The sequence below is a fragment of the Myotis yumanensis genome, unplaced genomic scaffold (assembly GCF_028538775.1).
Source record: "Myotis yumanensis isolate MYYU_CA2020_CCGP unplaced genomic scaffold, mMyoYum1.0.hap1 SCAF_1, whole genome shotgun sequence".
Taxonomy (NCBI): Eukaryota; Metazoa; Chordata; class Mammalia; order Chiroptera; family Vespertilionidae; genus Myotis; species Myotis yumanensis.
The window spans coordinates 30,812,192-30,826,659 of record NW_027223752.1 but is presented as its reverse complement, the minus strand read 5'-3'; the positions used below and the strand labels follow the sequence as shown (position 1 = coordinate 30,826,659).

Sequence of the window (14,468 nt, the reverse complement as noted above, 5' to 3'; positions counted from 1 at the left end):
TTTATTTATTTATTTTAGCATTCTTAATAGTTTTTTTCATATTTTTATAGATTCCAGAGAGGAAGGGAGAGGAAGAGAGAAATAGAAACATCAATAATGAGAGAGAATCATTGATCTGCTGCCTCCTGCACACCCTCTACTGGGGATCCAGCCTGCAACCCGGGCCTGTGCCCTTGACCAGAATTGAACCCAGGACCTTTCCAATTTGCAGACCGAAGCTCTATCCACTGAGCCAAACCAGTTAGGGCAAAAGAAGAAATTTTAGAAAGAAGGTTAAGAAAGCAAGTCTTTAGCTAGGCTCTTGAGACTGGCTCACCTGCTGTAAAATTTTCCTAGAGAGTTTTGTTCCTAAGACCACCACTATAACTTTTTGTAGCCCTAATAATTTGCTTAGTAATTATAAAATAAGTATATTAACATATCCTGGGAACAAAATGGTATTTAATCATTTTTTTAAAAATATATTTTATTGAATTTTTACAGAGAGGAAGGGAGAGAGACAGAGAGTTAGAAACATCGATGAGAGAGAAACATCAATCAACTGCCTCCTGCACATCTCCCACTGGGGATGTGCCGGCAACCCAGGTACATGCCCCTGACCGGAATCGAACCTGGGACCCTTGAATCCGCAGGCCGACGCTCTATCCACTGAGCCAAACCGGTTTCGGCGGTATTTAATCATTTTTAAAGCCAAAACTACTCATTTGAAATTATATTTCCTAAAGTTATAAGAACCCCTTAAACTGTGGGAAATGGTTGCCTCCAAGGAGTATACTAAGGTGAGGAAGAAGACTTTCTTTGAATACGTTTATACTCTTGAAGATTTTTACTATGTAAGTGCAATGTGTCAATAATAATGAAAAAAAACTTTTCTTAATTTATTGATTTTAGATAGAGAGGAAGGGAGAGGGTAGAGTGAGAGAAACATCATTTTGTTGTTCCACTTATTTATGCATTCATTGGTTAATTCTTTTTTTTAATGTATTTATTTTTTATTGACTTCAGATTTTGGAGAAAGGGAAAGAGGGAGAGAGGGAGAGGGAAACATCAATGATGAGAGAAAAGCCCAGCCGGCATGGCTCAGTGGTCGCACATCAACCTATGAACCAGGAGGCCAAGGTTCGATTCTGGTCAGGGCACATGCCTGGATTGTGGGCACAATCTCCAGTGTGGGGTGTGCAGGAGGCAGTAATCAATGATTCTCTCTCTATTGATGTTTCTCTCTCTCTCCCTCTCCCTTCTTCTCTGAAATCAATAAAAATGTTTTAAAATAATGATGATGAATAAATATGTTTTGAATAATGTAAAAAAATAAATAATGATGAAAATCATTGATTGGCTACCTCCTGCAGCCCCACACTGGGGATTGAGCCCACAACCTGGGCACGCGCCCTGACCTGGAATAGAACCATGACCTTTTGGTTCCTAGATCAACGCTCAACTGCTGAGCCACACCCGGCTGGGCTAACAGATGGTTGGAATGATCAGATCTGTTTCTGTTAGCTGTTTTTACTCATTCTCGTTTTTTGTGTGCTTATTTTTTTTTACTCTGAGCTGGGTTTTCCTTGGAAAATTATTTCTGGGAAGTTTTTGAGGCCTAGGATACAGGTTAATTCCACCAGAGAGGATTTGCTTTCAATTCTGCCAGGAGGGACCACTTTAAACTATATGCATTGTTTGGGATTTTTGTTTTTAACCATTGAGATGTATATTTGGGTTACATATCCCTAAGAGGGCAGTCTGATGGTCCTGTGTCCCCTCTACAGCTCCCTGAAATCTCCCCCTTCCAAGAGGACTTTTTTTCCAGTCTGTTGGGCGACAGTGTTTACTTGCAGTTCACCCTGACACTGAAACTGTGGCGCTTTGAAGCACCCATCTGTCCCACTTGCCCCACAAGGCCTAGAAAAACCAAGCTTCAATTGCCAAGTAAGGTAAATGCCCCAGGGCAAAGTGACATCACCGTTCTACTTACTCTTTGGATCCTGCCTTCACCTAGATTTTGGTCTGATAATTCCTTATCTTCTTGTTGACTCTTCAATATTTTACCAACATGTTTCGTTATGTTCAAGAGGATGACCTGTTTGCCATATGATGTGCCATATTATAAAAAAGGAAGAGTCAAAAATATTGTAAACATTTTGTATGGTGACATATGGTTACTAGGCCTATCATGGTGATCACATTGTAAGATATGTAAGTGCAGAATCACTATATTGTACACCTCAAACTAATATTGTATATCAATTACACTTTAATAAAATATTTCTTAAAACATTATTGAACAAAATTAAAAAAGAAATAAATAAATAGAAAGACGTCCTGTGTTTTGGGATTGAAAGACTATTGTTATGATTGTAATATTCCTCAAATTAACCTACAGATTTATTGAATTTTCTATAAAAATTTCCACATTTTTTTTAAAATATATTTTTTATTGATTTCAGAGAGGAAGGAAGAGGGAGAAAGAGATCGGTTGCCTCCTGCACTCCCCCTACTTGGGATCAAGCCCACAACCCGGGCATTGCCTTTGACCAGAATGGAACCTAGGACCCTTTAGTCTGCAGGTGGATGGTCTATCCACTGAGCCAAACCAGCTAGGGCATTTCTTAAATTTTTTTATTATGAATGGACAGTTGATCTTAAAATTCATGTGGAATTGCTAGGAACCCTGAATAACAAAGTTGAAACAATCCTGTAAACAACAAAGTTGGAAGACTCATACTTCCTGATTTCAAAATTTATTACAAAGCTACGGTGATCAAAACGGTATTCTGCTAGCCTGGCTGGGTGCTCAGTGATTAGTGTCAGCCCTTGAACCAAAGGGTCTTCAGTTCAATTGCAGTCAAGGTCACTTGGCAGGTTCAATCCCTGTCCAAGTAGGGGGCATGTTCAGGAGGCAACCAATCAATGTGTCTCTCTCACAGGACTTTTTAAAACATGTTTTATTTATTTATTTATTTTTACTTTTTTGTTAAGCCTCACCTGAGAATATTTTTCCATTGATTTTTAGAAAGAGTGGAAGGGAGAGAGAGAGAGACAGAGAAACATTGATATGAGAGAGACACATTGATTGGTTGCTTTTGCACATGCCCCAACCAGGGCCAGGGATCAAAGCTGCAACCAAGGTATGTGCCCTTGACCCTTTCCGCTGAGTCAAACTGGCTAGGGCTATTTTTATTGATTTTTAGAGAGATAAGAAGGGAGAGAGAGAGAGAGAAAGAGAGAGAGAGAGAGAAAGAGAGAAACTTCAATGGGCTGCCTCCCGCCTGGCCCCCACTAGGAATTGAGTCTGAAACCCAGACCTATGCCCTAACTGGGAATCCAATTGGCAACCTCTTGGTGCATGGGTCAATGTTCAACCACTGAACCACACTGGCTGGGCTCCCATGATGTTTCTCTCTCTCTCCCCCCCCACCTTCCCTCCTTCCCTTCCACTATCTCTAAAAAAAAAAAAAATCAATGGGAAAAATAAACTCAGGTGAGGTTTAGCAAAAAACAACAAAACAGTGTTGTACTATAAGGATAGACATATAGATCAATCAAATACAAGTGAGAGTTCATAATTAAACCCCTCCATTTATGGTCAATCGGTTTTTTTTTAATTCCTCACCCAAGGATATATTTTTCATTGATTTTTAGAGAGAGTGGAAGGGAGGGGGAGAGACAGAGAGAGAGAGAAATAGATGTGAGTGAAACACATAGATTGGTTGCCTCTTACAAGTGCCCTGACAGGAATCACACCCAAGACCCGTCAGTCCTGGGGCTCATGCTCTATCCACTGAGCAAGACTGGCTAGGGCTATGGTCAACTGATTTTTTTTTTGTCAATTGACTTTTGACAAGGGTTTCAATATTATTCAATAGGGAAAAGAATAGTGTTTTCCACAACTGGTGCTGGGATAACTGGATTATTCATATGCAAAGTAGTGAATTTGTACACCTATCACAACATATATCAAAATTAATTCAAATGAATCCAAGACCTAAATGTAAGAGTCAAAACTATAAAATTTTTAGAAAAAATATAGGTATAAATCCTAATGACCAGCCCTGGCCAGTGTGGCTCAGTTGGTTGAGTATTGTCCCTTGCACCAAAAGGTCGCCAGTTTGATTCCCAGTCAGAGCACATACCCAGGTTTTGGGTTAGGTCCCTGGTTTGGGTGAGTTTGCAAGTTCGGTTAGAGTAACCGATAGATGTTACTCTTTCACATTGATCTCTCTCTCAAATCAATAAAAAGGTATTTTAAAAAAATAGCAACCAATTGATGTGTCTCTCTCACATCAATGTTTCTCTCTCTCTCCCCCTCCCTTCCTCTCTCTCTAAAAAATCAACGGAAAAATATCCTTGGGGGAGGATTAACAAAAATAAATAAATAAATTCTAAATCCTAAAGGTGGTTAGTAGGTGGGGCCCTTGAGAGGTGATTGGGTCCTGAGGGTGGAACCCTCATGAATGCGGACCCACAGAACTCCCTAGGCCCTTCCACCATATGCAGACACAGTAAGTTGGAGACTTGGGAGAGGGTCCTCACCTGATATTCTGGCACCCTGATCTTGGATCTAGCCTCCAGAACTATCAGCAATCGATTTCCGCTATTTACTAGTATAAGTACTCAATCTATAGTATTTTATAGCAGCTGAAACAGAGTAAGACACCTTAGATTAGGTTAACAGGATTGTAACTATGACACCAAAAGCACAAGTAAAGAAAAAGTAGGTAAATTAGTCATCATCAAAAAGAAAATTTTTTCTTTAAAGAAAAGTTTTTATTGATTTTTTTTTTTTTTTAGGGAGGAAGGGAGAGGGAGAGAAACATGAATGATAAGAGAGAATCATTGATTGGCTGCTTCCTGCATGCCCCAAACTGGGGATTGAGACCAAAACCCAGGCATGTGCCCTGACCGGAAATCGAATTGTGACCTCCTGGTTCATAAGTCCATGCTCAACCATTCAGCCACACTGGCTAGGTTTGTTCATCCTCACCTGATGGCATTTTTTCCCATTGTTTTTTTTTTTTTTTTTTAAGAGAGAGTGGAAGGGGGAAGGTAGAGAGAGAGAGAGAGAGAGAGAGAGAGAGACACCAACATGAGAGAGACACATTGATTGATTACCTTCTGCATGTGCCCAGACTGGGGCTGAGGATTGAACCTGTAATCCAAATATGTGCCCTTGACCAGGAATTGAACCCTTCACCCTTCTGCACACAGGGAAACACTCTAACCATTGGACACACAGGCCAGGGCTAAGTTTCATTATCTGTTTAACAATAGTTTCTACTTCTGGTGGGTTACTGTGAGAATTAAAGTTGCTGATATTTGTAAGATGCTTAAAATAGTGCTTTGGGCCCTAACTGGTTTGGCGCAGTGGCTAGAGCGTTGGCCCATGGACTGAAGGGTCCTGGGTTTGATTCTGGTCAAGGGCATCTACCTTGGTTGCAGGCTCGATCCCCAGTAAGGCTTATGCAGGAGGCAGCTCATCAATGTTTGTCATCGATGTTTCTCTCTATCCCTCTCCCTTCCTCTCTGTAAAAATAAATAAAATATCCTCAATAAAATATCCTATATAATAAAGAGATAATATGCAAATTAACCCTCACACCCTCACAAAGATGGCTGCCTACGACCAGGCCAGCAGGGGGCTTAGTGAGGGATGATCAAACAACTGAACAAGCAGGCTGCATGGGGCGACAAGGTCAGCAGGGGGGTTGGTGAGGCACGTCCAAACGACTGAACAGCAGCTGCGTGGGGTGACCAGGCTGGTGGAGGGGCCTTGAGGGGGACCAGGCTAGCAGGGGGGGCAGTTGGGGGTGACCAGGCCAGCAGGGGGGAAGTTGGGGGCGACCAGACCGGTGGGGGGGTGCAGTTGGGGGCGACCAGGCCGGCAGGGAGGGGACATTTGGGGGCGACCTGGCTGGCAGCAGGGGGCAGTTAGGGCAACCAGGCTGGTGGGGGGGGGCAGTTAGGGACGATCAGGCTGGCACACAGAGGCAGTGAGGGGTGATCAGGCTGGCAGGCAGGTGAGCGATTAGGAGCCAGCGGTCCAGGATTTTGAAAGGGATGTCTGACTGCTGGTTTAGGGAGATCGGGCCTAAACCGGCAGACAGACATCCCCTGAGGGGTCCTGGATTGGAGAGGGTGCAGACTGGACTGAGGGGAACCCCCTCCCCCCATGTACGAATTTCAGGCACCGGGCCTCTAGTATAAAATAATATGAAATAAAATAGTGCTTGGTACAATGTTAGGGCTTTAACTGGGTTATAAAGTCTCTCCCTGTGTCCTAAGGGGCCTGGCTAGGGTTTGGGACTTCCTATTCAAACTACAAGTAGTGAAAGGTTTATTTATTTATTTATTTTAATATATTTTATTGATTTTTTACAGAGAAGAAGGGAGAGGGTTAGAGAGTTAGAAACATTGATGAGAGAGAAACTGATTCAGCTGCCTCCTGCACACCCCCTACTGGAGATGTGCCCGCAACCAAGGTACATGCCCTTGACTGGAATCGAACCTGGGACCCTTGAGTCTGCAGGCCGACGCTCTATCCACTGAGCCAAACCGGTTAGGGCTGCATTTTATTTTCTGTTGGTACTCATCATGTATCATTTTAAGAAAAAATATATATTTTATTGGTTTTTACAGAGAGGAAGGGAGAGGGATAGTTAGAAACATTGATGAGAGAGAAGCATCCATCAGCTGCCTCGGCACATGCCCTTGACCAGAATTGACCTGGGACCCTCCAGTCCGCAGGACTCATCATGTATCATTTAAAAAAATATGCTTTGCCGAAACCGGTTTGGCTCAGTGGATAGAGCATCAGCCTGCGGACTGAAAGGTCCCAGGTTCGATTCCGGTCAAGGGCATGTACCTGGGTTGTGGGCACATCCCCAGTAGGAGATGTGCAGGAGGCAGCTGGTCGATGTTTCTCTCTCATCGATGTTTCTAACTCTCTATCTCTCTCTCCCTTCCTCTCTGTAAAAAATCAATAAAATATATTTTAAAAAAATGCTTTTATCATTGATTTTAGAGAGACAGAAGGGAAAGGGAGAGAGAAACATAGATGTGAGAGGGTCACATTGACCGGCGGCCTCCTGCCCACCTACTGGGGACTAAGCCCGAAATCTGGGCTTGTGCCTGGACCTGGAGTTGAACCCAGGACCCCTGGGTGCATGGGATGACTCTCAACCCACTGAGCCACACTGGCCAGGGCTGTACTAATTCCTTTTATTCGACAATTATTTATTGAGCACCTGCTGCATGCAGGCTTTGTTCTAGGCCCTGAGAATACAGCAATGAACAGCGTTTCTGCACCTTGAAGTTTACATTCTAGTGAGGTAGGGCAGGCAGACCACAGAATAAGAAAAAATACATACAACAGTAGATGGTGATTCGTTCTCTAAAGTCAAATTAAATAGGAAACAACGCAAGTAGGAACTGTTTAGATACGTTTCCATTTTACATACAGTTGATCAAAACTTGTCATCGGCTCCGCGTCGTTAGTAGGTCCTCCAGGACAGAAATAAAACCTCACTTCCCCCAAAAACCAACAACAAAAACCCATCTTACTCCCATTTACCAAGCGCCTAGCACTCAGCCCAGCACAGTCCTTTATGGAGACAGTAACTTCATATTGAATAAATTATAAGCCTTCTGAGAAGCAAGCGGTTGGGAAACAAAGGCCTGTCAATAGCTATTGACCGTTAAGCCCATCCAGGGAATAATCTAATCACTCGTGATCCGCTTATTCTCCTTAATCTAGTTAGCGGAGTGGTTTTATGTTTTGTTTTACGTTGGAGAATGAAAGCCATGGGGAATGTTTTTACAGGTCGGTTGAGGTATTTCCAACATCTAGCTACCTCACCGGCCCTCCCAGTGAGCATAAGCATTTATGTGAGGTGTGTGTGCACTTAAAACAAATAAACAAAAGAACCCCACCGGGGCCAGTTCTCCCGGTACCCAGAGTCGTCGAGTTCGGCCGGGTGGGGTGGGGGTGGAAGAGGGCATAGAGGCGAGAAATGGTGTTGGAACAAATAAAAAGCCATCGTTTTCTAGGGGAAGAGCAGCCCCTGGGGCTTAAGGTGCTGTGTGAGGGCCGACTGGTCCGTCCATCGAACCTCAAATAAGGATCTAATCCGCGACACAAACTATAATAAGTGAGAAATCCTCTAACGTCGCTCGCGCAGGGTCCAGCGGAAACCTTGACCTCAAGATGGCGTCCCGCAGTCACAAGACTCAATCGGCTCCAATCAAACATGGCCGGGTGGGTCGTAATTTACAGCTCGAGCCTTTCTAGGCGTTCCTTCTCTATGGTCGTTCCCGGGGCGTGGTGACTGAGTGCCGACAGTGAGGGCTCTCTATACGCGTTCTTCTCTATGGTGCTTCTCTCCACGGTTTCGGCCGCAGTGCATGCCGGGCAAAAGGAAGACCTCCAGAAGCTCCCCGCGCAGCGCGGCAGTGTTTGCGCTGCGGCCTTTGCGAGTGGTCGCCTCAGAACCAGTCTCCCGGTGAGCGGCGCGCAGAAACCTCGAACCGGTGGAGTCTCCGGTAACCTGGAGCCCAGAGGGCCACGGAGACAGTCCCCTTGTCTCGGCGGCGGGTGAGTTCACGCCTCTGAACGCGTGTGGAAACCGGGTACCTCGGCTCGGTGGGGGGGCCTGGGGGGGGGGGAGGAAGGAAAAGCCGGGAGGCTCCGAAAAGGCCCGGGGTGGGACGAGGGTAAAGAGGGGGGCCGGGTGGGGGAGGGGAGGGGCGCGAGGCCTGGGTTTCCTCACTTCTCTAAGGCCTCGGAAACCGGTGGGCCGAGCAGGAGTCCGTGGAGGCCGGACCCGCTTACCGCCAGAGCCTTTCTCCTCGCATTGTCGCCCACTTTTCCTTTTCCTTTCACGGATGGCCACCGGGAGTCCCTTCGGCACCTCCTGGGATCCACGTTGGCCACAAAACGATTGGTCCGCGGCCCCTGGGGAGCCCTTCGCGGAGGCCCCCTTCGGAGCCTTACGGTACAATTTCCGGGCCTAGGACTCCCTTGGCCTAGGCTCGGCCGAGAAGCCAGCCAGCATCCACCCTTTTTAGAGAGGTGCCGGCTACCGACGGATCTCTCTCTCCCTTCCCCTCGGGTCACCGAGAGCCCGCCCCTGGGTGACCTGCCCACCTACCTCCGTACCCCCGAATGTAGTTAATGCCCGCTTTCTTTCTTTTTTAAGCGCCCTCCTCGTTTGCTTGTCTAAGATTGTGATGAGTGTTGTGGTCCTGCCCCCTTCCTCCAGTGGAGGTTGCCGTGAACTGTACCTCCATTCATTCTGTCTAGGGGCGATGACCAAGCTTGCACATTAAAATGTGTGACTTCTTTCTCACCCTTCTTTGGTCTTCAGTACTATTTCTTAAATACGTTTTTCGAACTAGATCTAGGAGTATGAAGATTATTTTGAAGTTATGTAATATGGATTGGTATGGCCATGGAAAAGCCATGTTGCTACTGGGCAGAGTGGAGCGGACCAAAAGGAGGGAAGAGATTGGACCTCTCTTGCACCGGACTGCAGTAGTGGGAAGTACTGTGCCTTAGGTAGTTGACAGTAGTGTCTACACAACTTCCACGTTGTCTTGGGTACTTTAATTTTTAAGATTTGTTTCCCCAAACGTTCAGAAGCCTAGGAAGGCGTTCATTGGTTATCAGTTGCTCGTGATTTAATACGTAGATGCTACACTATTACAAATTTTAACTTTTCTTAAAAGCTTTCGTTGTCCTCATCTGTAAAATAAGGATTATGACAGTATTCACTTCATGGATTATTGAGATTGGAAATTCATTGAATGTATGTAAAATCCTTAGTGCAATACCCAAATAACGTAGTGTTTAGTCCATCTTAACCGGGATTGTTATTTAAGAATATTCAGTGAAGTACAAGAGCCTAACCCTGATTCTAACATTTCTTCCAGTGTACTGTGAATAGACTATTTTTCTGTGGATAGTCTTATAAAGTAGAAGTTAATCCTTAATGCAAAGTTTCTCATTGGTATATTACTAGAAAGGGGCATTATGACACAGTGAAAACAGCCCTTGGATTGGTAATTGCAGGATATTAGGGACCTTGAGGGGGTCCCCACCCACTCATTGTGTTCCTTTGGACAAGTTAGCTTCTTCATCTGTAAAAGGAGAATATATCTACACAAGGTAATTTGGGAGATTAAGTGAGATAATGTATGTTGAAGGCTTTTGTAAATGAAAGTAAATAAAAACGCGAGTTTTTATTAAATAATTCATCTTCTCGGAGTTACCGAATTTCCATTTTTGGTCCCCAGAGTGTAATTAAAATTTTTTTTTTTTTGGTAGAGAGCACATAGTTAGGAAGAAAATTATTGTCCCACTGTTGCATATAGGCACCATATACTAATTATAGTTTGAATACGTTTATTTTGTGTTTGCTATATTTTCCAGTGTTAAGGCTCTTAATATATTTTAAAAATAAGTCCAATAAGTCCATTTTAACGTTGGGTAGCTACTTCAGACTTAAAGTCAACATTTTTGTCCCCAGATAAATGAGCTTTATACTTAATTATACATAATTTAAGGGAAACTTACATTAAGTATTTTATAACATTGGAAGCAAAAGCAGTCTGAATCTTTTAAGGTCTTACAAAAACATTCTGTTTTTAAATTTCTCGATAGTCTTTTGACACTGCTGCTACCATTTATAATAATTTCGATTCCTCACAAAGTTTTTGAATAGCTTTTACCTAGCTTTTTTTTTGAAATTTGAAAATAAGAAAATATGATGTTCCCACTAACCAGAATAGTGATAATGCTTTTTATAAACTTTATTTTGACATAATTTCAACCTTTAAAAAAGTTACAAGTATAGTACATAGAATTCTCAAATACCTTTCACCCATATTACCCAAATCACCTGGCCAATTTGCTTTATCCTTTCCCCTTTTTCTCCAGTTTTCTTCTGAAATGTTTACTTGTAAGTTGCATGTGTGTGGTGTTCCTTAACCCCCAAATGTGTATTTCCTAAAAGCAGGGACATTCTCTTATTTAACAGCAGTACAATGGTCAAAGTCAGGAAATTAATATTGCTACAATATTATCTAATCTGCAGGTCTTAATTGGATTTTGCTTGAAATTGTCCTGAATTGGTATTGCTTTTTTAAAAAGCAGCTTTATTAAAGTGTAATTGCATAAAATTCAGTCATTGTAAACTTACAATTCAATGATTTTTAGTAAATGTACTGAATTGTGTAACCATTACCCCAACGGATTCCTCTTTGCTGTTTACAAGTCACTTCCGTTCCCACTCCACTCCACTCCAGACTATCACTACCTTTATCATTGAAAATGGTAAAATGGCAAAGTGGAAATCTCAGGAAATTATCAGCTCCCTTTTGGGAGACTCAAAACACTTTGATAACGTTATGAAAAGCTTTCTTATAAAAGAAACTTGTGGCTAAGCATTTCCCATTCTTTTTTGGACATGTGACACTTTTTTTCCTAGAAGTAGTTTCTGAAGACTCCAGCAGGTCTGTGGAAATTCATTTTGAGAAATGATGTTTTGAGGGGCTTGCTTTGCTTAGGCTGGGGAGGTTATGTCAGTCCATTGTATCTTGCCAGGTTATAAGCAGAGCAGGAAACAGTGCATGCTACACTAATCTTTTATAGTCAGTGTAGAACCACTACTTGGTGTATAACTATATAACTTAAATTTGCTCTTTCAGAACTAATAAAAATAATACTTAGAAAAGAACTGGGCACATATATATTTATTGAGTGAATCTAGTTGTATAGGATTACTTGCTGAGGAGAGTTTATTGGTTCATTTGCCTTTTACGATTTCAGAAATTTGTCAGTGTCTTGATGGGGTTAGCTTGTAAGTCTATCCCATGTAAAATATTTTGTTTCTATCAGGATAAATCTGCAATGGAGGAATGCATATAAGCAGTAATGGTATTCTCAGGAGTGCAGGGAAAAAAGACTGGTTTGAAAGAGTAAAGTGGAAAAGAAAAGCAGAAGTGCATGCATATGTTGAGTGGTAGAGATAAATCTTTTTTTTTTTTTTTTTTTTTAAATATATATATTTTATTGATTTTTTTACAGAGAGGAAGGGAGAGAGATAGAGAGCTAGAAACATCGATGAGAGAGAAACATCGACCAGCTGCCCCCTGCACACCCCCCACCGGGGATGTGCCCGCAACCAAGGCACATGCCCTTGACCGGAACCGAACCCGGGACCCCTCAGTCCGCAGGCCGACGCTCCATCCATTGAGCCAAACCGGTTTGGCGGTAGAGATAAATCTTATTTAGAAGTTTGGTTTTTGGGGATGGGGTAATATCAAATTTATTGAGATAAAATTTACATGTAATAAAATGCACCCATTTTAATTTCAGTGAATTTTGACAAGTGCATAACCCTGTATGTTTCTGTTAATTTTTTACTTATCTGGTTAAAATGCTTTGACTCTTCTAAAAGTGAAGAGCTCCTATTCAAGTATTTTTAAAATGCTATTTAAATTTTTTTCAGTGCTGGGACATGGACAACAGGGGGATGAGGACATGAGTGGGGGGGGGGTTAATGAGGGAGATAAGGACACATTTGTAATACCTTAACTAATAATTTAAAAAAAATAAATTTTTTTCAGTGCTAATAAAAATAACCTCTCCATCTCTCCTTTTCTTAAATCCCACACACATTCCCCTTAGCAGTTGGCTAGCTTCATAATATATCTAGAATCTAGCAACTTGTTACCACTTTCACTATACCACTTGTTCCAGGCCCCCCTCTCTTCTCTGGATTATTGAAGTCGTGTTTTGCTTTGACCCTTGTTCTCCAGTCTTAACATAGTGACCAGGAACACTGTTAAAATAAGCCAAATAAGAAATCCTTTAAATTTAAATGTTTTTCTTCTTATTTAGAGGAAAAACCAAATTCTTTACAGTGGCCTACAAAACCCTGTACTCTCTGAAGCTCCTCCCCCAGTAATATTTTACATTTATCTGACTTTCCTCACACACTGTACTCCAGCTGTTGGCCTTGCTGTTCCTCCTGCAAGTATTCCATGCCCACCGCTGGCTTTTTATATTTTCTTTGTTTGGAAGATTATTGCCCCAGATTAAAAAATATATACATTTTTAATCCTCACCTGAGAATATATTTATTGACTTTAGAGAGTAACATTGATTGGTTGCCTCCTGAATGTACCCTGACCACTGGGAATCAAACTGAAACCTTTTTGGTGTTCCTGGAGATGCTCCAAACAACTGAGCCCCCACAGCTGGGGCTATTGTCCCTAAATATTAAATAGGGCTTCCTACTTCAGCCCATTCAAGTCTTTGTCCAAATGTCATCTTCTGACCACTCACTGTATTTAAAATGAAGCACGCCCAGGATGTAGCTCAGCGGTTAAGCATCGACCCAGGAACCTAGAGGTCACCTGTTTGATTCCCAGTCAAGGCATATGCCCGAGTTGCAGGCTTGATCCCCAGTGTAGGGTGTGCAGGAGGCAGCTGATCAGTGATTCTCTCATCGATGTTTCTCTCTCTCTCTCCCTCTCCCTTCCTCTCTGAAATCAATAAAAATAAAATAAAGCACTCCCTAACTCTCTTTCCAACTTCATTCTACAAAGTATCAACTTTGAATATCTATATAATTTATTATAAGTGTATTATAATTGATCAATTATAGGTAAAATCTGATCAGCTTTGCTTATGGTTTTAAAAGTTTTTTCTCAATTATTTTCACATATCAAAATATATAAAAATTTATGTTGAAATAAGTGGTTGAGACTCCCATTTTAGGATGTTTGAAAGTGAATAATATTTATCTAGAGTCACCAGAAATGTTTGTGTTCTGAATGTCATTGAAGGGCCATTGTCTTATTAAGATTGCCTCTACCTTTGAAGTTTAACCTATGAATAAGCAAGTTTTGAACAGTGTGAAGTAAAAGGGAAATATTTCATAGAAAAATTAGAAGTGCATGGAATGGGTATATTGGCATATACTAAATTAAACATGTAGTCTGATGAAATTTTTTTAATTCTTTTTTTTGTTTGTTTTGTTAATTCTCACCTGAGGATATTTGTTCCATTTATAATTATTGTAAGGCTAGCATAGTACCTGGCACATGGGAGCTTCTTAATAGATTTATTTAATGAAAACCTTAGAGTTAATTTGTTTACTCATTCATTCATTTATTCAACAGGTATTAATACCAACTGTCCTCCTAAGAAAAGTGCTGAGATAGAGTATTATAATACAAGAGCTTCTGTAAGTAGGACAGTAGCTGTCTCTGTTTTAAAAGGAGATACACTTTTTCTTATAGAGTATTTGTTTTTATTTTTGGGCAAAAATATAAAGGATTATTTAAAAATATAAGACATTTATAGTAAAATTAGTTGGCATTTCCCCTTTTTAATTTATACTGATACCTACTTACTATTTATTTATTAAAAACATATTTTTATTGATTTCAGAGAGGAAGGAAGAAGG

At 41.7% G+C, this 14,468-nt stretch overlaps 1 protein-coding gene across 1 annotated transcript in view; it reads left to right on the top strand.

Moving 5' to 3' along the window:
* The first annotated feature begins 8,418 nt into the window (after positions 1–8,418).
* The window catches only part of RBM25 (RNA binding motif protein 25), a 45,485-nt gene continuing 39,435 nt past the window's right edge, over positions 8,419–14,468 (top strand). The window contains exon 1 of the mRNA XM_070417169.1: positions 8,419–8,587. The gene's annotated coding sequence lies outside the window, so the exon portion shown is untranslated. The remainder of the gene's footprint in view (positions 8,588–14,468) is intronic.